At 34.6% G+C, this 25,823-nt stretch overlaps 1 long non-coding RNA gene across 1 annotated transcript in view; it reads left to right on the forward strand.

Annotated features, from left to right (window-relative positions):
* Positions 1 to 25,295, forward strand: part of LOC145665780 (uncharacterized) — a 56,409-nt gene extending 31,114 nt beyond the window's left edge. The window contains exon 3 of the long non-coding RNA XR_014127644.1: positions 24,421 to 25,295. This is a non-coding gene — a long non-coding RNA (uncharacterized LOC145665780). The remainder of the gene's footprint in view (positions 1 to 24,420) is intronic.
* The last annotated feature ends 528 nt before the right edge of the window (positions 25,296 to 25,823 follow it).

Below are 25,823 nucleotides of genomic sequence, written 5' to 3' on the forward strand. Positions count from 1 at the left end.
AGCCCTTTAATGGGCAACCATTGATAGCATTACCATTAAAATATTTAGTTTGATTTTATGGTTGAACCATGTCTTCCTGATCATAATTTCGTAATTTTTAAAGTATTTTTGTACTTTGGTTATAAAATACAGGGTGTTTATTTCAAAGCAACATTCCCCTAAAATAGGTCTTATGTGTACCTTTTGAGCAGCATTGCCCTATTAAGGTGATTACCAACAGTTTCGTTGAAATATTTTCCTGCAGAGCAAGAAACCACAAATAGAAAAATAAAAAAGAACTTTCGCGGAACGTAGAAGATAAAACTTCTATAATACTAAATTTGACTTTCCTCTGTTGACGAAGATTAGAAAGAAGCGACCCGCAAATCATGTGTATCAATATTGTATAAAAGCAATAATGCCAATGAGATGATCACTGAAGTTTTAATTCGTGCGGATAACGCAATAGAATGCGATGCTGCTTGAGAACAACACTGCCCAATAAAGGAAAATGAAATGAAATGAAATCTTTGAGTTTTACGTCCCACGTTTATGCCGGTTAGGCTAAAGGAGACGGTGATGATGAGAGATGAGTGAAATGGTGAAATGAAGAATGTGGGAGGAAACGGGAAAACTCCGAGAAAACCCACGAGCACGGTGTTTGTCCACCACAAAGTTCACTTGACGGGGGCTGGGAGCGAACCCGGGACCCCAAGCACCAGAGGTGAACGCTCTACCACTGAGCCAAAGCGCCCCCTGCCCAATAAAGGGTTAGCCCACCCGGCATAATCGTGGGACGTAAAACTAAAAGATTTCATTTCATATTATCTCCTATATTCAGTGTAAACTTTATTTATGGAAAACTTTCGTCAGTATTTTTGTTATATGTATAAGGTCGCCCATTTTAATTTTTCCACGGAAATATCTCGGAAACGGTTGAACATAAATGAGCCGAACAAAAACTCAAAAAGAATATGCCATGGGGCACATATAATGGTGTTGTCGCGGTTCCCCCAGGACCAATCTTTAGGGGAAGGGGGGACAGGGCCCAACTTTAAAATTTTAAATAGAAACATGAGGCAAGTGTACTCCCATGCGCAAAAAAATTGCGCGTATACTGTAACTCAAGATTTTTCACATTTATTCCATTTTCCTTACGTTTATGGGTAAAATTCAGTTATTAGTATGTGGAGATAATAGAAAGCAATTCATCTAAGAAGATATTTCCAAAAAATATAATAAAATAATAAAAATATAAGCTAAAAACAAAATTATGCTCGGTTTTGTGTATACTGGCAACGATGATTTCTAGGGATTTTTCAGTAGCAGATCACAATTGCGGAGGGAATTCAGTAGGGGAATCGAGAAGTTGGATCAAGGAACTGATACTGGACTAAAATGTTGCATTTATTGGTTAAAACCTAGTGTGTAGATTGCCTGCCAAATATAAATTAGCTTCTGTAACTAAGATGTCGTACGAAAATATAGAATTAAACAGAAAAACTCTTATCTTAAGGTTCGAAGCGATACGCACCATGGTTATGAAGATTATTTCTTTAAAAAAAGAGCCAACACAACGTAGCCTCCGTGGTTAGGTGGATAGAGTGGCGGAGTCGTAGTTATTTTATTATTTTGACACCACATCGAATCCCATCCCATCCCATTTTTTTTTTTTTTTACAAAACATTATAGGAAGTGTATAATTTTGATGTTAATAAGAACCGAAACAATATAATAAGGAAATAATTTATTGGTAGTATCCTTTAATCGACGTATTTATTCAGTATTAGAATACGTGCACTATTGAAAACAGTTATTGTTTTCAGTTTATAGTCTTGCATGTTACTTCCCGTTCTTGAACAGCAGACAACTCACTTCGGGTTTGTGTGTCAGGAAGAACATACGCGACCTTGAAAGTCTGTTCAGTCTTACCCCTTGTTACATCGACCTGATGTTAAATGATCGTTTATGTGTGTGTGTGTGTGTGTGTGTGTGCTTGTTTTTTGCTTTTTAGAGTATTGACTCTCTCTCTCTCTCTCTTTTTTTCATATCCACAAGTGCAAGAATGCTTTCCTTGAACGTAACTAAATTATACAGATCTATGTATACGGAACACGAATATTTCCAAATATAGAATGAATATGAACGATAATCATACCATATTTCTACATTATATAGTAGCGTGAAAAACTGATATTAAAATGATATAACAAACAGGCATAAGCTTTTTTTTCTAGCATGGCAACACATTAAACGTAACTCATTAAATTTTGGGAATTACAAATTATCACCTTACGTGTCGTTGTATTCCTATTCTTTTTCACGTTCAAGCGACGAAAGAAGAAATTGTAGTAATAGTGATAAAAATCGAATTCGAGATTTCAATGAATTCAAGTTTCACGCCCCCACATATCGAAAAAGTGATTTTGATGTCTGTCCATCTGTTCGTTTGTCGGTTCGTCATGCTTTTACATGCATTCAAATAGAGGCCATACTTTTCGACGTATCTGGACCTAAGTCTAGACATAAAGTTTTTATAACACTTTATCGTTTCGAATTCTATATTCTCCGACACATAAAAATAAGGGTAGTTTACTGAAGGATGAAAATTTAAAATAATTAAATTGTTTCAAAAATAGCTGTAAAGATTTTGCTTATTTTTTTACAAATATAGTTTGAATCATTGCTCTGAAAAAGTACGTAAGGTGTAATTTACTGTATGGGATGCGTTTTTTCGAACAATTTTCTCAATCACATTTTATAAATAAATGTATCATTAATAACCTAACAATATGACACAACTCGTTCGTCCTGTAAACATTCAGAAGGGTAGTTTAGCCTACTCTTCGACGATTTCCCAATTAGCGCCTGACCCAATTTTGTTCATATTTCATAAATAAATGTCACATAAATAACCTAACGATACGGCATAATTCCATCATCCTAAAAAGCTAGAAGTGGTATAATACTTTTCGGAGTAAGATTTACCCTACGATTTTGTGGAGAACGACTCAGGCAATTTTGTTCGTATTTCATAAATAGCATAACTCGTTTGTCCTGAAAAGATACACAAGGGATATTTTATTCTTGGGGATGACTTTTTTGACGATTTCTCAGAAAGTACTCGGACGCTTTTGCTCATAGTTCACATACAATTATTTCCTTAATAATTCTAATATATGGCATAAGTTATTTCTAACAGAAATATGACCAATGGGTACTTTACTTTTGGACATAAGTTGCTTCGAACAAAGTTTTCCAAAAACACATTATTTTATTCGCATTTCCCAAATAAATGTTTCAGTAATAGCTGCAGCCTAACACGAGTCAGTTTAAGAAATTCGAGCGAGAAAATTCAGTGCGTTTCATAAGTACCCATTCTTAAATATATTTTTAAATGTTACACTTAATCACAATTTTCCTAACAAAATCGAAACTTCTATTTAAATGTGCCTTGTTGTTGCCAAATGGTTCAAGTCCATTGGTTCTGGATTTGATTCACGGTGAGAGCTAGTGTATTTTTATCCAACGTTAAGGTATAGGTAATAAGTAGGTGCAAAGAGAAAAGTGTTGAAACAAGTCTAACCAACCTAATAAATAATACAAAGAAATAATACAATATTACGAAATTATAGAAGAAACGTTGTTAATGTTAGATATTTGCGTGTGAGATTGTCCAACCGATGACTGTCAACTCCAAAGGTAAGAAAGTGAAACATCCAATACCAGGTTAATTAGTGGTCTCTAGGTAAACCTATCCTACTAGGAAGTGATTGAGATACCAAAAAATGTTGTAATCGCTGGGAGACATGTTAGGAGAATACATTGGGTGAGAGACTTTAATTCATGAATATAGTCTGCACCTTCGTTGGTGTATTGAAGTGCGTAGGTGGTGTGTGTTTAGCACATCGGGTTCCTTTGTTGTTAGTCCCAGCTTTCTAGACCGGATGCAGTTATTCCCGGTAGAAAATACAATATATATATATATATATATATATATATATATATATATATATATATATATATTTCTATTACTATTAAGTAAATAATTACACTCATTCCCTTAATGTGATACTTGCTTGTTTAATTGTATACAGAGAGCTGATCCGTGGAAAAATCATTCATAATAATAAATAAAATAAACTCGACAAATATTCTTGTAAATAATAGGTAAAAGTTTGCGTCACACTGTTCATTTTGCTGGGCACGCCAGTGTGCCACGTTATCCGGTTGTGGCACACTGGAATATAGGGTATGGCTTTCTAATTTTTCCCAACTATTTTTTACTGCTTCAATTGAAATGAATTTATAATAATAAGAGAGTGAATTTAGTCTTCTTACCCTTCGATTTAGAAATAAGGTCCGCTAGAATTGTATATATAAAAAATAATAATACTCAGAATTTTATAGAGTGGTTTGTTTTATTCGAAATGACATACTTCCTGCAACTGTTTGGGTTGGAATTATTTGAAATCAAATCTTTAAGTTTTATGATCCACGGTTATACCGGCTAGGCTAAAAGACACGGTGATGATGAGAAATGAATGCAATGGTGAAATGAAAAAAGTGGGAGAAAATGGAAGAACTCCGAGAAAACCCATGCACATGGTGTTTCTCTACCACAAAATTCATTTGGTGCGAGCTGGGGTCGAACCAAGGATCCCATGCACCAAAGGTGAACGCTTTATCACTGAGCCACCGCGGCCCCTCTGAAATTATTTATAGGAGAGAGTGACTACTTTTATGAAAACTTGATATCGAACACATTTGTTTAAAAATACCAGCTTTTTGTGAAATATTGCTTAATATTCAGGGAAACCTAAGTCAATAATAATAATAATAATAATAATAATAATAATAATAATAATAATAATAATAATAATAATAATTATTATTATTATTATTATTATTATTATTATTATTATTATTATTATTATTATTATTATTATTATCTTAAATTAAAAACTCTCCGGACCTAGTGCATTGGCACAATTCCACGAATCAAAAAGAATGTGTTTACTTATCATATAAGTGTAGAAGGACTTAATCCCTGTTGCTTTCAATATAAAAAGAAAGTGTCCAACTGTCAAATGATATGCTACATAAAATGCCCTATGCAACATAATGTAGTATAAAGTCATCATTCCAGGTTGTCTAAAGAACACTTTCGTTTTAGCAAGAAAGGAAGAAAATAGAAAATACTGAGTTTTAACCTAGTAGAAAGTTTGCAGATTTAAGGGAAAATGCACAGAGTTGAAATGAAATGAAATGAAATTTTGAGTTTTACGTCCCACGGTTATGCCGGTTAGGCTAAAGGAGACGGTGATAATGAGTAATGAATGAAATGGTGAAATGAAGAAAGTGGGAGGAAACGGGAGAACCCCGAGAAAACCCACGCACACGGTGTTTGTCCACCACAAAGTTCACTTGGCGGGAGCATGGTTTGAACCCGAGACCCCTAGCACCAGAGGTGAACGCTCTACCACTGAGCCACCGCGGCCCCAATGCACAGAGTTGTTGGATATAAAATGTAGTTCGGATTAATGGAGTAAGACACCGTAAATATTTTATTGTTTGAAATATACTGGGAGTGACCAAGCCATTACATATGGAAATATCGAAAGAGATACGTTAATGGTGTTAGTTGCAAACTTTTTTAGAAATGAAAAAATTAAGGAAAGCTCTAAAACTCTGATATCACAGATCCAAATTGACTGACTGTTAAGTAAAACTGATAAATCTGAGTAAACCAAAAAAAAAAAAAAAGTATTAATGACCTGTGTTAGTTTCAGACATATCATTCTCATATCAAAACTACGATAGAAGTAAATTATGAATAAAGGTGAATTCACAGTTCTGGAATACCAACAAATGATTTTGCTAGATGTAACTTTTCAGAAAACTTTTTTATAAGGCTTTAGATTTATTATTATTATTATTATTTTTTTTTTTTTGTTTGTTTATTAGCTTCCCCATGCCGTAAACGTCGCCAACTTCTAGTGGCTCACTTGCCGGTAAATGGCGATTGTCGATATAGCGACGCGTCGAAGGTTTGCCGCTAGCGTGCCACTAGTGGCAGGGATTTGTCGAGTCGAAGCAGATATCTAGAATCGGGGGTATTGAAGTTACCACAACGTAAGAACGAGGACTTCATTTTGGTCCGCGCTCGTTTGATTTGTCACGGAGAATCGTAAAGGGACCAACATGAACTATCGCCAGTCATGTGCATGCGGTTATTATTATATATTATTTTTCCCTGACGAATTGTTATTATAAGGACAATATTTGAGCTCCGGGGGTCAAGAGTAACTCCTGCCTTTACATCATGAAGTGAAAAATCTTGAGGTGGGTGCGTATAATTGTATGAATTTAGTTGGCAACTGTCGCCGATCACTAGCAAGTGAATATGGGAGAACTATGGAAAAAAGTAAATAGACGCTTGCCATTTTGTTATAAAATTACATGACGAGTGCATTTGATTTGATTCCGAGTGCATTTGATGACGAGTGCAGTTGTCTTCAAATATACACGGTTAAAGAAGCACTCTGATTAGAAATATTAAAAAGACTTCAACGATTTATCACTCTACAAGCTGTGTCTTCATAATCGCCTCCGTGACGAATTCCGAAGAACACGCAATTAGCAACCCTAAAGTTGATGGTTCACGCCCAGCTCAGGGCACTTTCGTTTTATTTTTTTAAAAATGTTTTTAGACTCATCTTGATGCAAAGAAATTACGCATATAGGCGATTTAACGTATTTTAGGGGAATAATTTTGTGGTTCGTTGGCGTTCCGTCGCTTCTCTGCCGGTGGTGGTATACTTTTCAAAACGGAAGTGGGACCAATTTTTGGCTGCGGAACGGCCAATTTTTGGGGACATGTCAGTAGTTGCCTATCGGTGGTCCACCGACGCTTACGGCATGGGATTGTCCCCTCACGAGTGAGGCAGATTGTAATCGACCAAGAGTGTTTTGGAAAAATGGGAAACATCTTCCGACTTCGACTACTGAATAATCCGTTTAGGATCAAGTCAAATCAAGGCTGCGCCACGGGAAGGTAGAACAAGTGAGGCAATCTTTCCAAGCACTACGCTGAAGAGCCTCTGTCTCATTCAAGACTTAGACTCTTCAGGAAAAGTAACAAGTTTATTACTTGTAATTTATTCTTTGAGTCAAAGTATTTTGCAATAAACCATCGTTTTGTAAGATATTTTTACGATTGTATACTATTAATTTCGAAAATTGTACTCATAATATAATTTCCCATCATGGATTTGAAACAATCAAAGTTGGAACAAAGACAGATCTTCGATTCACATGTCTCTTCATGTTTGATATTGAAGTCTCATCTTCATTATTGACCCTTAATTTATTTTAGTCCTAGGCAACGGGAATCGACGGGATGGCTCTAAGTGAAAACATTCATTTAGATGGTTAAGTAATCAGGAAATTCCTGCTGTTATTTCACGAAACACAACAGAACTTGAGGAAAAAAAACAATTTTGCTTACCAGGGGGAGGGAATAAATCATCTGCTTACGTTTGCTTAACTAGGAAGAAGGCAAGGGCGCCGATCCTGGGGGGCCGGGCCCGCTCAAAGCTCATGTAGGCCTCCTTTGTATTTATGAATATACAATATTTGGCATTATTTGAGTGTAATTTGTCTTAAAATTCTCATATATATATATCTTCTGCATTTGAATGCCCCCCCCCCCCAAATTTAAAGAGAAATTGGCGTCCTTGGAAGATCTAGTGAAATGAATAAAAATGTGATAACGTAATACTTGAACAACTCTATCTAATGGAGGAAAGTAAATTAGTATTCAACACTTCTTTCAGTTTTCAGCATTTCAAAGATTCTCGTAATTTAGTAGCGTCCCGGATTTGCATTTTTGAAGTACGGAAACTTTATCTATACCATAACGTGGGAATCGGTTTCGGACCATGCTCTTAAGCCGCTTTGCCATAAGAGGCACAAGAAGTTTTTCTTTCGATTTCCTCAGGAATATTGCGAATGGTATAACTTTTAAAACTATGTTTAAAAAAGAATACACATCGACATAATAAGATGATAATCTGATACCTAGGAAATATATTGAATTGTTTTTAATTTGTTCTCACGCTTCCAAATCAGTACTTATGCTTTTTTTATTCCAGCCTTTTAATATAAGCATTTCAGACTATTGTCTGTTCTAGGACGATACAATTCTAGTTTATGTATATGCTAGCTTTGGAAATACAGTAGAGTTTCGCTTATCCGACATAAACAGGCAGGCAGAACGCTGGATAATATGGATGTGTTAAGAAAAGACCTATTAAAATTAAAACTTATGATATAATTTTACATATTACGCATCTAATAATAATGTTTTATAACAAATAACTGCACTGCACTGAATCAGGGACGTATCCAGCGTGAGATCCTGAGAGCTGTCTCTCTCCGAAACTCAAGCACTTTTTAATAAACTTGCCTTTACCCTTTTGAGGTTCTTTTATATCAGTTTACTAGTAGTCAGTGTCCAAACTTTGGGCAATGTGCTGTTGTCTTGTTATAATTCTAAGAACATACCATAATGCCATTATACCAGGTGCAGTGGCGTATTTAGGGGGGTGGCTTCCGGGCTTAAGCCCCCCACGAAATCTTACTTAGTAAAGTAAATGAAATATCTTGCAGAATTTTCACATTTCCAGGCAAAGCCCCCCCTGAAAGTTAGCAAAGCCCTTCCCGAAACAAAATCGTAAATACGCCACTGACCAGGTGGAATTAAAGAACAGTTTTAAATAGGATTAACATTTCGTTTCCTTTCTGTTTTTAACTTTAATATATTAGAACGATACACTCCATGTCTTCTTGCTATTTTTGTTATGTGATATACGTAGTAGACAGTTTTCTTTAGTTACATTTCTCTCGAAAATATGTTTAATTTTGTTTGTGCTATAATGCAGTTTCCAAAATAAACCGGTTTATAAATGAAAAGTAGGAAAAAGTTTAAGAGAGGTACAGAACTGTTGCATTATTATTATTATTATTATTATTATTATTATTATTATTATTATTATTATTATTATTATTATTATTGATATTTAAAAACATTAGAATTACGTGCTTACGAGGATTCGTGTTGGGCCCCCTCCGAATAGAAAACCTGGATACGTGTCTGCACTGAATGATAGACGTATGAGTCAAGGTGTAGACGGGCGCGCTAGGCGATAGACTCCACAGCATGAAAAATAGATTAAGACCACAACTTACAGATCTTCTTGCCGATTGGTGCTATTTGCAATGATATATCGGATCATATGGTATGTGGAACAAAGGAATGTCGGATAAGCGAGACCATGGTGTATTGGTGTTTCACGCACCTAAACCTGTAAAATGTCTGTATAAACAATTATCTTTCACTCACTAGCTAAATTTGTTTGTATGATCACACACCTTGCCTCATAAAGTATAGTCTTATAAAGAAAAAAATATTTTTTTTTAGCTAAAACCTAAAGAAAAGCCAACTTCAATTTTTTTCTTTTTATTAATGGCAAACTAGTCCACTTCATCACGATAAATCACGTTTGGTACTAAGATGTCTTTTTCTGTCCGTATATATCCTTCACACTTCGTTGGAGACAAAATTATTTTTTCCCCAAGAAAACAGGATGAGAGAAACTATACAACAACATGAACAGAAAACAATAGCTATTAACAATAGTTCTCTAATCCTGGATAAATACGTCATTACAGCAAAATATCAGTAAGTTGTCCTTATTATATTGCTTCGGTTCTTATTAACATGAAAATTATAATGTTTTGTAAAAAGAAAAAAAGAAAAAAGAAAGAAAGAAAGAAAGAAAGAAAGAAAGAAAAGAAAAAGAAATGGGATGGGATGGGATGGGATTCGATGTGGTGTCAAAATAATAAAATAACTACGACTCCGCTACTCTACCCACCTAGCCACGGAGGCTACGTTGTGTTGACTCCTTTTTTTAAAGAAATAATCTTCATAACCATGGTGCGTATCGCTTCGAACCTTAAGATAAGAGTTTTTCTGTTTAATTCTATATTTTCGTACGACATCTTAGTTACAGAAGCTAATTTATATTTGGCAGGCAATCTACACACTAGGTTTTAACCAATAAATGCAACATTTTAGTCCAGTATCAGTTCCTTGATCCAACTTCTCGATTCCCCTACTGAATTCCCTCCTCAATTGTGATCTGCTACTGAAAAAATCCCTAGAAATCATCGTTGCCAGTATACACAAAACCGAGCATAATTTTGTTTTTTGCTTATATTTTTATTATTTTATTATATATTTTGGAAATATCTCCTTAGATGGATTGCATTCTATTATCTCCACATACTAATAACTGAATTTTACCCATAAACGTAAGGAAAATGGAATAAATGCGAAAAATCTTGAGTTACAGTATAACCGCAATTTTTTTTGCGCATGGGAGTACATCGTTCGATAGATCTTTGAAAACTAAAAAGTGTAGTGGCAAAAGATCTTTCATATCGGTCACTGTATCATATAAAACGTCCAGTCCTACTAATATCGAAACGGTTGAACATAAATAGGCCGAACAAAAACTCAAATAGGAAAGGCCATGGCGCACATCAAATTGTATTGTCGCGGTGCCCCCAGGGTCGCCATTCATGGGATCCAGGGCCAAAATTCAAACTTTTAATTAAAAACATGGGTCAAGTGACCCATTGGCCATTTTTAAAATGGTGGCCCATATGAAAAATATTTTGTGTCAGTGCTGTATAGTGTTTAAACATCTATCGAACTAGGTACTGGTATCACTCGACACATGTTTCTATTTAACATTTCGAATTTCCACCCCCCACATAAAAGGCTTTCCTGAGCGTCACCGAGCCAACATCATTTGACGTGCCCCATGTCACTTTCCTGTTTCACTTTTGGTTCTGTTCATTTATCTCCAATCGTTTTCATATTAGTGTTACTGGACGTTTTATTTGATACAGAAACCATGTCTTGGCGGGCACGTTCAAAACAGTAACTAGTGTTGTAAAAAAAACGTTTTTTTTCTGTGAAGTTTTTTTCAATAAAAAACATCATTCTTTTTCATGTTTTTTTTAAATGTCTGTTTTTTTTCTGGCACCTATTATTTATTGATTTATGTTGAAGATTATTGACATAATCAATAGAACTTGAGTCGAAGCCCTCGTAACTTACAAATCGTTTGTTTCCCCGTACCTATACGAGCAAAATCGTGTGATTATTCCTTTCGGACCCAGGTCATTTTTGGCGTTTTCCTACCTTGTCAGTTAGTGACCTATTGCTGAAAAACCATTTGCCCTATTGATATGGTTAAGACCTTGTTTTTAAGAAAAGGAATGTGGCTATTTTTTGGTGTACGTTACATTGCAGTGTTGCGAGCGGGTGGGAAATTACTAAGGGAAATGTAGGGGTGAAAATTTACCAAAAAAAAATCCGTAACCGAATTTCAAGACTTTTTGTATCTAGCAATACTGTTGCCATATGGGTCCAAGTCACCTAAAAAAATTTCTTTGGTGCGCTGACAAGGTACAGTGAAAACCTGAAGTCGCTGGCTTCCATTCAAAGAGAGAAAGAAAACATTCTCCGTTTCCATACACATGAAATTTTGACACTTTTTACGCCTCAGAAGCAAAATTCAACAGATATGCTGGGGCTATCGCTTCTCTCATTATCCTATTTGAAACTTTTTATGGTGCGTTCTGTAGGCTAAAGAGAAGGCTTTCAGGTAGTGGTACATTTGTTCCAACGTAGCGAGCAAGAGGGAAATAATAGAGGAGAAAGGGAAATTTACCGAATTTTTCACTTAAAATCGGGAATTAATTGTTTTGGCTGGAAACACTACCATAAAACATGTGTAAACTATCTGAAAGTAAACCTTGGTACCATAAGAATTTATCCTACAAGTATCATGGCGATATCTAAGAAAGTAAGCATGATTTTAAAAAAAAATCTCATTCTATCTCAGAAATGCAAATATTTTCTTACCATTTACAGAACATGGTTTATTATAGCCTCAACTGTACTTCCCCTAATTATTCTACCGAAACTTTTTATGGTGCACTGTGTAGGCTAAGGACGAGGCTTTCAGACAGTGGTACGTTTGTTCGAATGTAGCCAACAAGAGGGAAATAATATAGACAAAAGGGATTTTTCCAAAATATTCTCCTAAAATCGGAAATTAAAATTTTCTGTAGCTGGCAACAGTGCTAGCAGACACACACAAAATATCTTAAAAGAAGCTTTGGTATCTCTATAATATATCCTACAAGTATTGTGACGATATCTAATAAAGTAAGCAGGTCATTAAAAAATATTTCAGTCTCCCTAAAAAAATCAGTTATCTATCCACTTAGAGAACAAGGTCTACTGTAAACGTCAACTATACTTACGCTAACTATCCTATTGAAACTTTCTATAGTGCGTTGTGAAGGGCAAAGACAAGACTTTTAGATACTGGTACGTTTGTTCCGATGTAGCTAACAAGAGGGATATAAGAGAAAAAACACGTAATTTTCCCCTAACATCTTGAATTAAAATTTTCCGTAGCTGGCAACACTGCTACCAGACAGACGAAAACTATCTTAAAATAAACACTGGTACATTACTAATATATCCTACAAGTATCATGGCGATATTTAAGAAACAATGCTTCTAATTAGCAAAAATATATTTCGATAAACAGAAAATAGGGGAAAATCAAGTTAGAACCTAAATCCGAATTTTTCGTGCGTCCCCTAATTACCCCACTGTAACGATATGTACCCGAGTTTGTTCAGTAAGGACAAATGTTCGACTGGCGTAAGTTCGACTTGCATTCGGACGTATAGGTACGGTTTATAACAAAAATTTCGATTTTTTTGCAAAAATTTAAGGATATTTTAATTTTCGTAGTTGGCAACATTGCGCACAAGCCCGTCCAATTGATGTCAACAATTAGGTATCCATCCGACGTATCTATCTGACAAGTCTTAAGGAGGTCTCTCTACAACGAATGAAGCTACAGGGGAAAAGTAATAAAGAAAATTCGAAAATTCTCGAATTTTTAACTGGGGTGAAATTTGAGAAGGAAATTCGACACACAGAAGAAAAGCAAACTAAAATGATAAACTATGGACCAACCATATTTGGCAAATATATATACAGTAAAATCTGTCTTCAACGGACCCTTTATTAAACGGAAAACTGTCTTAAACGGAAATATTTCACGGTCCCTGAATTTTGGAGAACAAAACGTGTAAAAAGTCCCTTCATTCAGCGGAAACTGTGTTACGCGGACAACGGAAAGAAAAATAAACGTTTAACGGAAAATTCTGAGTTCCGAACTACAGCGTTTAAAAGATGTTTAGACATTTTGTGAGACATATACATTACACTGTCTGCGATAAAATGCTAGTTCTTTTGTTAAATATTTCTGGACAGTGTTTACCTTCCCCAACCACTACTCATGTTCACCCCCACAAATTGTCCTTAATCTCCGCAACTTAATCAAAAATCATACGGAATGTCGGAAAGAAGAAAACGAGATAGAGGAAGAAGAGGAACACGATACCGAGTTCGAAGAAGAGTGTAGAATATATACATATCAAGATGTTCTCAGAAGTTTAAAGGAACTGAAAAATTTGCCTTACGGAAAAATGATTCTGATTCAATTAGTATAATTTCTCAGGCTAAAGTGTATGCGGAAAGACAAGCAGCCAAGCAGCAATGTACACAGAAAACCCTGCTTGGCTATTAGAAAAATAAAGAAAACGTGTGCATAGTATATTTTGTATTCATTTTAATTTTTTTTGTGTATTTATTTGTAGAAGAAAGAAGTACTGTAATCGAACAATGTACGTACAGCAATATATTTTCTCAGTATGCCCCTTTATAAGCATGTATTTTTTTAAAAAAAGAGGAAAGGTCTACCTCCACTAAGCGGAAACCTGACTTTAACGGAAATTTTTGCAAGTCCCGCTCGATTCCGCTAAAGACAGGTTTCACTGTATATATATATTAATTAGTGACCATACAGGAGCGGATTAAAAAAAGTGACACACCCGTATGTGCCACTTTGGCCACCTGGGTCCGAAAGGGTTATGAGTGTACATTTAATTACATTTTTTGACTACTAACTTGTATTGTTGTAGTAATTATAGTCTTGACTAATAATAATATCGTTGTTGTAAACAATTACAATCTCTCGTTTTTACATCTTAGTTCCAATACTGATGCTGAGAAATGCAGGGTGTTTCAAAATGAATATCAGGAAATTAAGTCTTCGTAGTACTTACTACATTCTACGCACAATTATAAACAATACATCAAATAAAAGAACACCTCAAACAGTTTTTGCTTCAAGTGTTCGATGTGAACTTCATCGTCACATGGCACACATTGAGGTGAGAAAGGCCCATAAACTTTCCGCCATATGGCACAAAACATTCAATTCACACAGACGGTTGCACTGTAAACACAGATCCATTCTTTGCAAAATTAAAACACACAAAGCTTTCTGGTCTCTAGTCTCCATCTTTGCTACTTGCTCTTTCTAACGGCAGACAGAGGAAACAATGCATGGCATGCATGTGTACAAAACTGTTTGAGTTGCTCTTTTATTTGATAATACTTATAATTGTAAGTTAATTGTAATAGAAACTACAAAGTTTCAAACCCTAATATTCATTTTGAAACACCCTGCATTACTTCAAATTATGTCATCTTATATTCATGTCTTGTATGTACACTCATATCCAAAATTATTGTCGCATGTCTATAAATATGTTGTTGTAGGAATATAATTTGATAACGAATCCGCCTGGTATTTCTTATAATATTAGTATGTGTATAATCGGCAAAGACATGTATGTGGCAAATTTCATGTCAAAACAGCAGTAAATAAGAACAATAAAACGAAAATAAAACTTTCTTGTCCATTTAGCAACATTTTCTTTTACTCTTTCTCATTTTCGTATTTATAATTCTTTTCCTTTGAAATTTACCACAAATATACATTTTCCGATTATACATACAGCATCAGTATTAAAAGTACCCTGCAAAATCATTATCAAATTATATTCTTACAAGAAGACAGTTATAGATATGCGACAATCATTTTGGACATGAGTATACATATCATTAGGGCCGGCCCTAGGCAATTTGTCGCCCGTGCAATGACATAATTTGCCGCCTCCCTCTTTCTCCAGAAAGAACAAATCTTAAAAGTCAATTTTAAGTATGCTACTCCAGCATGAACAACAAAGGGGAGGGAAACTACACTCGCACTCAGAAAGGCTTTAATACTTACTACAAATACAATATTGTTGTGTCTGTTTTTTTCTTTAAATATTAATCTATTATGTTAGTGAAAGATAAAGGTAATACATCTGAAGGATGGTAATCCTTTTTATAGAATTCAATATCGAGTTTCAATCTCAACATATCAGTTTGCAATTATAGTGCAACTAGCTCTTTTACCTTTATTCCTTGATTTTCCTTCTACATCTGTTATTTTTTTTTAAATAAGTGTTGCCACCTTCGATGATAACGATCTTATTTGCGACAAAGACAAGAGAAGCTTTCATATCAGAACTCTGATAACTAACCAAAGGGGACAGGCATTCGAGAATTGAGTTCTTGTATTTGACAACAATCAAGCAATTTATTCTGGGATTTATTTTACTATTTCCTTTAGCACTGACCATGTGACTTTAAACTAATGCGACCTAAACATAATTTATGAATGTAGTATTCAAATAGAAGGTCAGCTTAGTAAATTTAGCTACCATGATCATGAAGTCTGTTTCCAACAAGAAATATTTATTTTAAATAAAATACTTATGACAGATATTGCAGCCCCGTACAAATGCACGTGTTTCACATTTGGTAGAGCCAGCAATGCATATCATAAATCTAGTCGACAAATTATTTATATATGATATTCAGAAAAATATTAGTAGGCAAATTAGTATTAGTTTTTACCTTTAGACAAGTTATTTGCATTTTATACTGTTCATGATATTATTTTCGTACTTATTAAAGACCTACTTTCACGAAAAAACATATTTCTTCGTTGATATTGGTGAAACAGTACAGAAACCCAGATTATTAGTAGGTACGCTACTCATATAAATTGTAAAATATTTGTACTGTATCAGTATCTAGTGTTTAACACTAGAAGCATCAGAGGGGTCATTTTGACCCGTCTGAACTATTAATTTGTTTTAATTTCTAAAGTTATGGAAATGTGGCCACTAGATATCACGACTTTTCATCACTCTACCAATACTCTAACCTAATCATATTTTGACACTTTAGAATATTTATTTATATCATACATTTTACATTTTACCTAGAAGCCTCACAGGGGTCATTTTGACCCTCATGCCTACAATGCGAATTTTTACAATTGCAAACATAATGATACATATTTTTATATACTAATTACTATTACTTTTGCGAATGATATAATTCACTATATATATGTTCTAGGGGGTTGGTTTTAGTGTGGTGCATGATGAGTGCTGAGAAAAAAACTTTCATCGGAAGAAATACTACAAGAACTACAGGCTGTTGATAGAATCGACTCTGGTGGTGGTTGTAGTGATAGAAGTGACGATGAATACATTGGTGATATCAGCATTGATGAAATGTCAAATGGTGAAAGTGTTTCTGCGAGTAACGAAGAATTTAGTGACAGTGGAAGCATGGGTGACGAGATGGATGCTGAAAATTTTGAATTGTCCAGAGATCAGACAGTTTGGGTCGAACAAACCTGTTCAAGTGTTCGTAGAAGGGCTAAACATCATAATGTGTTACGTAAAACTCCAAGTCCAACCCATATGCTTTTCGGCATGTCGACGGCACAGTTTCTAGTTCTTTCAGACTTATAATAGATGAACCTGTATGCGACATATAAAGAAGTGTGCAGAAGTCGAAGCTCAAAGAGTTTTGAAGGACCCAACTTGGTCAGTTTCACTTCAAGAATTAGATGCCTTTATAGGGTTGTTATATTTTCGCGATGCTTTAGGAATGAAGGCGATTAGCATAAAGAGCCTTTGGTCAAAGAAATGGGGACCACGAGTTTTCAGTGATACAATGCCAATAAGAAGATATAGAGAAATCATGCGGTTTCTGAGATTCGACATAAAAAGTAATAGGATGGGAAAGTATCAATCTGGCAAGTTTTGTATGATTTCCAAGGTTTGGAAAGCTTTTATTGGAAACTCTGAAAAGTGCTACAATCCAGAACCTTATTGTACGGTGGATGAACAACTGTTTCCAATGAAGACGCGGTGCAAATTCATACAGTTCATGAGCAACAAACCAGATAATATGGCGTATAATTCTGGATGCTAGTGGAAGTGGAACACATATACATATCAGATGGCTTCCATATTTAGGAAAGGTTGATGGACGACCAGGAAATACACAGCTTGGTGAATTTGTCGTACAGAAGCTTGTGAGACCTTTCGCAGAGTCCGGGATGGAATGTCACATGTGACAACTTTTTCAAATCCCTACGCCTCGCTCCTGATCTCAAGAAAAATAACATTAGTTTGGTATGAACTATCCGTAATAACAGGAGAGAAGTTCCAGATTCAGTAAAAACAAAAGTCGAGGGAAAGGACCTATATAGTACAACTGTACTGAAGACTGAAGATGATATCACGTTCGCAGCATATAATTGTAAGAAGAACAAAAATGTCCTTCTTTTGAGTAGCCTTCACTCTCATGTTGACATCGATATCAGCAATAAGAAGAAACAGCCTGAAACAATTTTATTTTACAATAAGCAAAAGGTTGGAGTTGACGTAATCGACCAAATGGCACGAAAGTATTCCGTGAAAGCTGCGAGTAGAAGATGGGCAGTACAAATTTTCTATAACATCCTTGATTTGGCAGCTATAAATGCTTTCGTCCTCTACAAGCTGGTAACGAAGAAAAAAATTACTCGCCATCAATTTCTTTTAGCATTAGGAGAGGAACTGTATTCGGAAGTGAAGACACTAAAGGAGGACGGTAATCATACCAAACATTGTGTACTTGAATTGCTTCAAACAACCAAGCGGAAGAGATGTCAAATTGCTGAGTGCAATGGAAACAATACACAAGATCAATGTTTCCACTGTAAGAGGCACTTCTGTGGTTTCTGTACAAAGATCACCAGAAAGTACGTTGTTTGTTCAAAATGTGATGAGTAGGCATGTAGATGTGAACGTTATAAAACATGCCCTCTTTGCAAAGAAGGTCATGTTCTAATTAATTGGTTATTATATTTTATTCTAATTCCTACTGTGTATGATGTTTGAAGGGAAACTAAAAATTTTTACAGTAACAATAACTAGTGTTAATTATATTTGCTATATAATGTAACTTCACTTTAAGTAACTTTATAGATTAAGAAACTTATAATAATAAAGTTATTCATTAAGAACAATAATAAATGTAAAATAAAGAAAGAAAATAATGAAATTTGAATCTATAATTAATAAAAACCCAACAATGAAACCAAAAGTATAAAAAAGTTAAGAGTAGTACCGCTTAATGTGTATATTTTTAAGCAGGGGTCAAAATGACCCCTTTGATGCTTCTAGTATAAGCAAGATTATGATGCTCCTAGTGTTAATTTATGTTGCATTTTATGGTAATTACACCCACATAAAAATACTTCAGACTTAAATGACGTAAGATGCATTACAAATGACTATTTGAAAGAAAAAAACGAAATTTAGAAAAAAACGAGATGCAATGTTTTTTTTAAAAAAAACGTACATTTTTGAAAAAATACGTTTTTTTTCTATTTACAACACTAACAGTATCCCATATGAAAAATATTTTGCCTCAACGCTGTTTAGTGATTCAAGATCTATCGAACGAGATATCTCCCGACCCATGTTCCTATTTAAAATTTCGAAGTTGGGCCTTGTCCCCCACCCCATGAAAGCCGGCCCTGGGGGTCACTGCAACAAAATCAGTAAAAATGCCCCATGCCACTTTCCTGTTTCACTTTTTGTTCTATTCATTTATCTTTAACCGTTTTCATAGTCATGGTACTAGACGTTTTATATGATACAGGGACCATGTCTTGGCAGCCATTTTGAATATGGTGACTCATATGAAAAATCTTTTGACACTACACTTTTCAGTTTTTAAAGAACTATCGAACGAAGTATCACTAGATCCATATTTCCATTTAAAATCTTAAAGCTGGGTCCTGAGCACCAATGTAGGATGGCCCTAGAGGGCACCACGACAACACCATTCGATGGTCCCCATGGTATTTCCTATTTTAACTTCTGTTTGGTTCATTTATGTTGAACCGTTTTCGAGATATTTCCGTGGTAGGATTAAAATGGGCCACCCTGTGTTATATATATATAGGGGGAGAGAGAAAAAAGCATAAATGTTTATTTTTTCATAACCACCTTCCTCGAGTAATTTAAACATCGAATCCACCCATCCGTACGCCACTGCTATCAAATATTTTTTTTGTAATTTGCTGACTTGCATTGTCAGTAAATTACACAGAAACTTGATATGGCAAATAAATAAAACCCACAAGATCACAGTACTTTCTATTAGCAGCATAAGTCTAATTAGTCAAAATGGTATTGAAAATTGATAATACTGTAAATAAAGAAAAAGTTTCGAGTATTGATTGTAAGAAATCACATAAGCAGTCATAATAAATTGTTAGATTTATAAAAATAAGGTACCACTAAGGAAGGATTTCTGGAGATCAAACAAGAAAATATGAAAAAATACAGATGACAGTTATTATAGTAAAATGTACAAATTTCCGAATCTTTAAGAGTGTATGCGTTTTATATTATATTTCATGTATGTGCTGCCCATTCAAAATACTTAGAGACGAGTTTCATTGATATTTTCCCTAGAAAGGAAGAAAAAAGTGAAGTTAAAATTGATGTAATATTATGACGATATCTCGAAATCCTTTAAGGTTAGAGTCGTGAGTTTTGGTATTTAGATTATGTATATATATATATTTCGACTTGTAAGGGAAAAATTAGGAAGAAAAAGAGTCTCGAAATCACATAATGTTAGACATGAAAATTTGTAGTTAAAAATTTAAAATAATTGAAGACATATTAAGCGTTTATGGATGTTTCCATTGAAAGGGAAGAAAAAACGCAAATATCAAAATGTGAAGGAATACGTGTCTAATTATTTTAAATGAGAACACAATATACCAAATTTCATGTTTCTAACATTCTGAGATTCTGAGATATGGACATTTTTAATATAATAATTGCTATAAACCTTCCCATCTTCCAGTCAAATTTCCAAGGATCCTTCCTTAGTGGGATCTAACATCACAAATCATATACTCTATCCAAATTTCAAGTTTCTAGCTGAAGCGGTTTCCCCCTGTGCGTTGATTAATCAGTCAGTCAGAACTTCTTTTATACAGAGAAATTATGTAAAATTAAATGAAATTAAAATTTTTAGCTTTACTTACCCGGTTATGCCGTTTAAGCTAAACGGATTATAATGAAATAATTTATGAATTCAGAATGCGGGAGGAAATTGATGAATCCAGAGAAAATCTACGGAATTGATATTGTCCACATGTGAAAACGTATAGTGCCTATAGAAGAAAGTACAAAAACGAAATAAATGTGAAACGAATGGAATCTTGAACTACTTCCACGATCTCTTTGTGGGCACTACCTTATATCAAACTGAATGAATTCTCATTATTCTAAGATAAACGGTTTCGAATTACGTCCTGATAAAGAAGACATTAATCAAAGCTAGAATATATATATAAAGCGAGAATAATAAAAGGTGAGTCTCTAAGAGCTACCAGAAGATCCAGCGGACCAATAAGAGCAAATTCAGTTCGATCCCATCGAATGTATTCAACCATGTGATAGTATGTAATTGTTTTTCCAAGTGTGGTGTCAGTCCACTTGTAAGAGTTAAGGAAATCATAGAATGTCTTGTGAGCTCAGATTCATTGCAAAATATGAAAAAGTGAAGAAACGATGAAATAAAAAAAAGCAAAGAAGAGCAACACCTTTAGTGCCTCCTGTTACGTAAACCAGCATAAAAAAATATATAATGTAAGTTACATACCGACAAGGAATTCTAAGGAACAGCCAAGAACGTACATAAATTTTCACTCCTTCGTCGATTCCTCTGATCCAAAAATCAGAAAATGAATGCCTTCGGGATTAGATCTGGGTACAAACCTTGGTGGTTCTAAGTGATTTCTTTGTATGTGAAAAACGCCTGAAAGACAGACACACATACACGATACCTTATTATTATGAAAGACTGCTTGAAATGACTGTCCACCGAAACCTTCTAGACTTATTGATCTTAACAATGTTAGGTAAACGGTATAAATTATGCAGTTTCTCGTTATGCTCTATCCGCCGTTTCTCACTCCCGTCTCTCTTGGATTTGAATATTCGCCTCAGAATTTTATTCCTTAATAATTTCAGTTTGCGTTTTCTTCAAAGTAAGTGACATATTTCACTAGCGTACGCGCCTTTGGTGTGGGAGATTCGATTCCCGGCGGAAGCTTATGTGGTTCGGATTCCACGTGAATCAGTAGGTTCTGTCTCATATAGCCTAGTTACTGAAAAGGACGTTAAACTCAAAATCAACTCAACCCATATCTCACTACCATACAACACAGCATGCATAATTATCGTTTTATATATTTTAAGCTTCAAATTCTTCGATAGAATTCGCGAAGAGGAAAGAGATGACTGAATAATAACACGAATTTCCTGCTTTCAGTAATATTTGGTTTCTTCGTGTATATGGTTTTATTTTGTTAATGTTGATTCTAAATATTTAAAAGTATCCACTTTGTCGACAACGAATTTCCATCTAGAAAAAATATTTAAGTTTCCTTCACATTAACTTCTAAACTCGTGTCCCTGAAAGCTTATAAAACTCTGCAGTTCTGTCTATTCATATATCCTTCCCTATCAGATTTACATAATTAGAATAGATCATAACCTGTAGGCCCTGGTTGCTATCTTAGATTTTCCTCATAGCATATTGAAGGAGAATAACACATTTATTAAAATTATATACAGTGGACGCCCAATTAACGAACCCCTCGCTTCACGAACAACACAGCTTAACAAGAAGTGTTGTGAACAGCTCTTTCCTCAATTTCTGCACAATTCTGCGGACGCACACCACGCCTATACCGACGATTCAACATACCTAGTACTGCTTTTACACGTTAGTCATCTCTTAAACATTACCTATAAGAGCTTTGTATTCAAAACGTTTTAAAAAAATATCCTGCATATTATTTTGCTTAATTTAGTGTTGCTCATTATCTTTAAACTGTATAATGGTATTTCCATTCTATACTCTTCATCACAGAAAAACACTATTACATTCAATATTATATTTCTCTTCTCCAACGGATTAAGTATATATAATTTTAAATGACAAGACTTTGGTTATTATTTATTTATTTATTTATTTTTGTTATGAACATTTTGATTTACTAACAGCGCTACGGAACGGTTAAGTTAATAACTCGTGGGTCCATTGTATTATAAAGTGCGCATGCTATTCTTTCTTTCATTCTGATTATGTTTAACCCATATTTTATCTATAGTTTTGGTGTGAGAAAGCGATTTATCTAGAGGTAAATTATGATTTCGCCACTATGAGGTGATTACAGAAAGCCTTCTTTTGTCGATCCAAAGCTTCTTAAACTGAAATATCAACTATTATAAATTCATCCACATTCTCATTATTCTTGAGGTAGCCTATACATCATTCTAACAGTACACAAAGAGAGAAATAAATTGGATGTATACCAACTTAAAATCCTATTTCGTAGTTTGTATGATATGAATTGGAGATATACTAGATAACAAATCACAATAATTTCCACTAACAAGGTACATTAGTGAAGTGAACCCTCAGGATCCGTGTAAAAGTGATGCAAATACAAAGTTCTCCGCAGCCCAATGTGTATTGTACTAATTTTAGTGGTCCATATCAGTAATTTTCATATTAATGAGCCTTCATATATATATATATATATATATATATATATATATATATATATATATATATATATATCCGGAATTCAATTATAATCTACTATAACGCACACAAAATTACTCTTAGATTCTTTAGATGTAACTGGACGTGAAAAGGTATATGCAAAGCAAACTGGATCAAATACTGCTTCTTTCACACATGTTCAATACTCAACAACATGATTAGACATGCCTGGAAAGAACCTGCATTCCCCGTTATTTGTGATTTCTTTGATCCTCTCGACAATGTTTCCTTGCAAACTGAAAATTCGAGTTGCTCGTCTCCCAACGACACAATAACTCATTCATCCAGTGTGCTTACTGTCGTGTATATTTATGCTTATAGGATTGGTTCATGAAGTCTCATAACCATGTATAACTCCCCTGTAGCAAATAGATAAATCCACACGGCACAATACTTTCTATTTCGTTCAATATTCGTGAAGCGCCTGACATTTGACATGCAATACCTTGCAAACGGTAAAAGATACGGCAAAACTCACTACACCACCGAATTTCCGAGAAAATTGTACATGAATTTGATGTATCACTTGTACCTATTCCCATTTAGAAAAGTGAAAGTTGAATCCAATGTGACGGATCCAAAATGGCGACTAGAGTGTGCAACATGTGTCAGAGAAGCAGTACTCGATCCAGTTTGTTTTGCATATGCTCATATTCATGTCCAGTCACATCTAAAGAAATATAAGTTATTTTGTGTGCGTTGTAGTAGTTTATAATTGAATTCTGGATAGATATATATGAAGACTCGCAATATGAAAATTACCGGTATTGGCAGCTAAAATTAGTACAACATACATTGGGCAGTACAGAACTTTGCATTTAGATCAATTTTACACAAATCAATTTACCTTGTAAGATGGAACGGTAAGACTAATATTAAAATATTATCAGGGGTTGAGTAACCGCTCTGTCTGGTGCGCCCTCTCCTTTGTGACGCCTACCCTTGTTTAAAAAAAAACTATTTAATAACGGAAGAAACTAAATATTTATATTTTTCTGGAATAATACACAAAATAAGACGCATATCTTGCAAATCTTTGTTGGGAATAACTTTCCACAGAGTGTGTAAGTTTGGCTAATCTGAAGTTACATCTATATTTCTGAGGCACCATGATTATCTTCTGTACTCAAGCATCAAATTAAAACAGCACCTTAGCATGGCGTCCTCCCAGTAATTTCATGAAGTTACTTTACTCATCGATGTTACGTATGGAACTACCTACCTTAGTGTAATCAGTTTCAAGCTTTATCTCGTAGTAACTAAATGTTACTTTACAAAATTTCTTTTTAAGTAGCTAATGTTATTTAGACAGTTATGTTATATCACCAAAAAAGTAAATTTATATTTTACTTCATTTTTATTAATAGGACTGTGTTCTTTAAATAAAAAAAAACAATGATGATGGAAGTGGAAGACCAGGAGCCCGGAGGAGCTAGACAACCTAAGAAACGCAAACAACCGAATTCCAAAAAGAAGAAGTTTCCAACTTTTAAATGTCCAGGAGAATACTGTAAAACCACTGTTGAGCCAAAAACCCTTATAGATCACTTAGTAAATGTCCATAAAGCTGACAAGTGTGAAAAATCGTCACAATCTGATTCAATCTCTTGGGAGGTGACAATTCCAAAGGAGCCACATGATGATTACTTTTCTATTTGTAGTGTTAAAGAATGGGGGATTTTTTTATTCCGTGAAATCTGTCCCAGCATTGAGGATAACTCAAATGTGATCAGTTATATCTTTATCCAGTACTTGGGTAAACACCGAAAAGCTTATTATTTCCAGTACGAACTGAAAAGGAGACAGGTATGGAGTGATCTTTCAGTGATTGGTTACGTAGAGCATCTTTTTGTGCCCCCTGCTCATATGAAGTACGTCTTCAAGTGGAAACGAAGCTCTGATGACGCAGCGGAAAATCCTAACGATCGCAAATTTTCTATTACTATTACCAAAAGACAACTTCCGCAATGAAAAATATCTTTGGTTATTCTCAATACCATTTCTATTTATTACTGTACAGCATTTGTTCAATCATTATCAAAAACAATTTTTAAGATTTTACTCATTATTTTTGAATAGCCTCTCGATGCAGTAAATTTTACATAAGCTTCCATAGTCACAATCTGTTTATACACTCAACAAAATTAAGAAAATGTATAACTTTTTTGCAATTTAGCTGAATGCAGGTTATTTGGAGTTTTTCTGTAAATTTAATAAATAGATCTTAATTTAGTTATGTAAAGTTGAGTTCTTTAATTAAAATCTATATTTTAAGCAAATACCTTATGATTTAGAACATACAAAAATTTCTATCTGTCTTGTTCCAACTTCTATAGGAGCATCAATTGAAGGTAATCCATTATTTTGTTCTTAAATGAGAGTTACATTTCTAAATTTGCATACTACCTTTTGGATGGCTGGGGGTTATGTCACCAGACCCCCCTCATTTGCTCTGCATATGATATCGCGTCTCCTATGTATCAGTCTTTGCAGCAAAGTGAATTTCGTGCAATTGCTCTTTACATTTCCTGAATTTTCCCCAGCTGAGGATTTCGCTCCTTGACCACCGCACTTACTCGGACTGCGGTCTCGCACCTCTTAAACCCACAATTCTACAAAATTTCATGTTTGTTTTCTCATTTCAGCTATCTAAAACAGTGACTCTCAAAGTGGGGTCCGCGGCCCCTGGGGGTCCGTGGGATCTAGACAGGGGATCCTCGAGTTCTAAAATTTGAAATGTGTTGTAATAAAATGGAACTCACAGCTGTTA

The sequence above is a fragment of the Thermobia domestica genome, chromosome 12 (genome assembly GCF_964235325.1).
Source record: "Thermobia domestica chromosome 12, izTheDome1.hap1.1, whole genome shotgun sequence".
Taxonomy (NCBI): Eukaryota; Metazoa; Arthropoda; class Insecta; order Zygentoma; family Lepismatidae; genus Thermobia; species Thermobia domestica.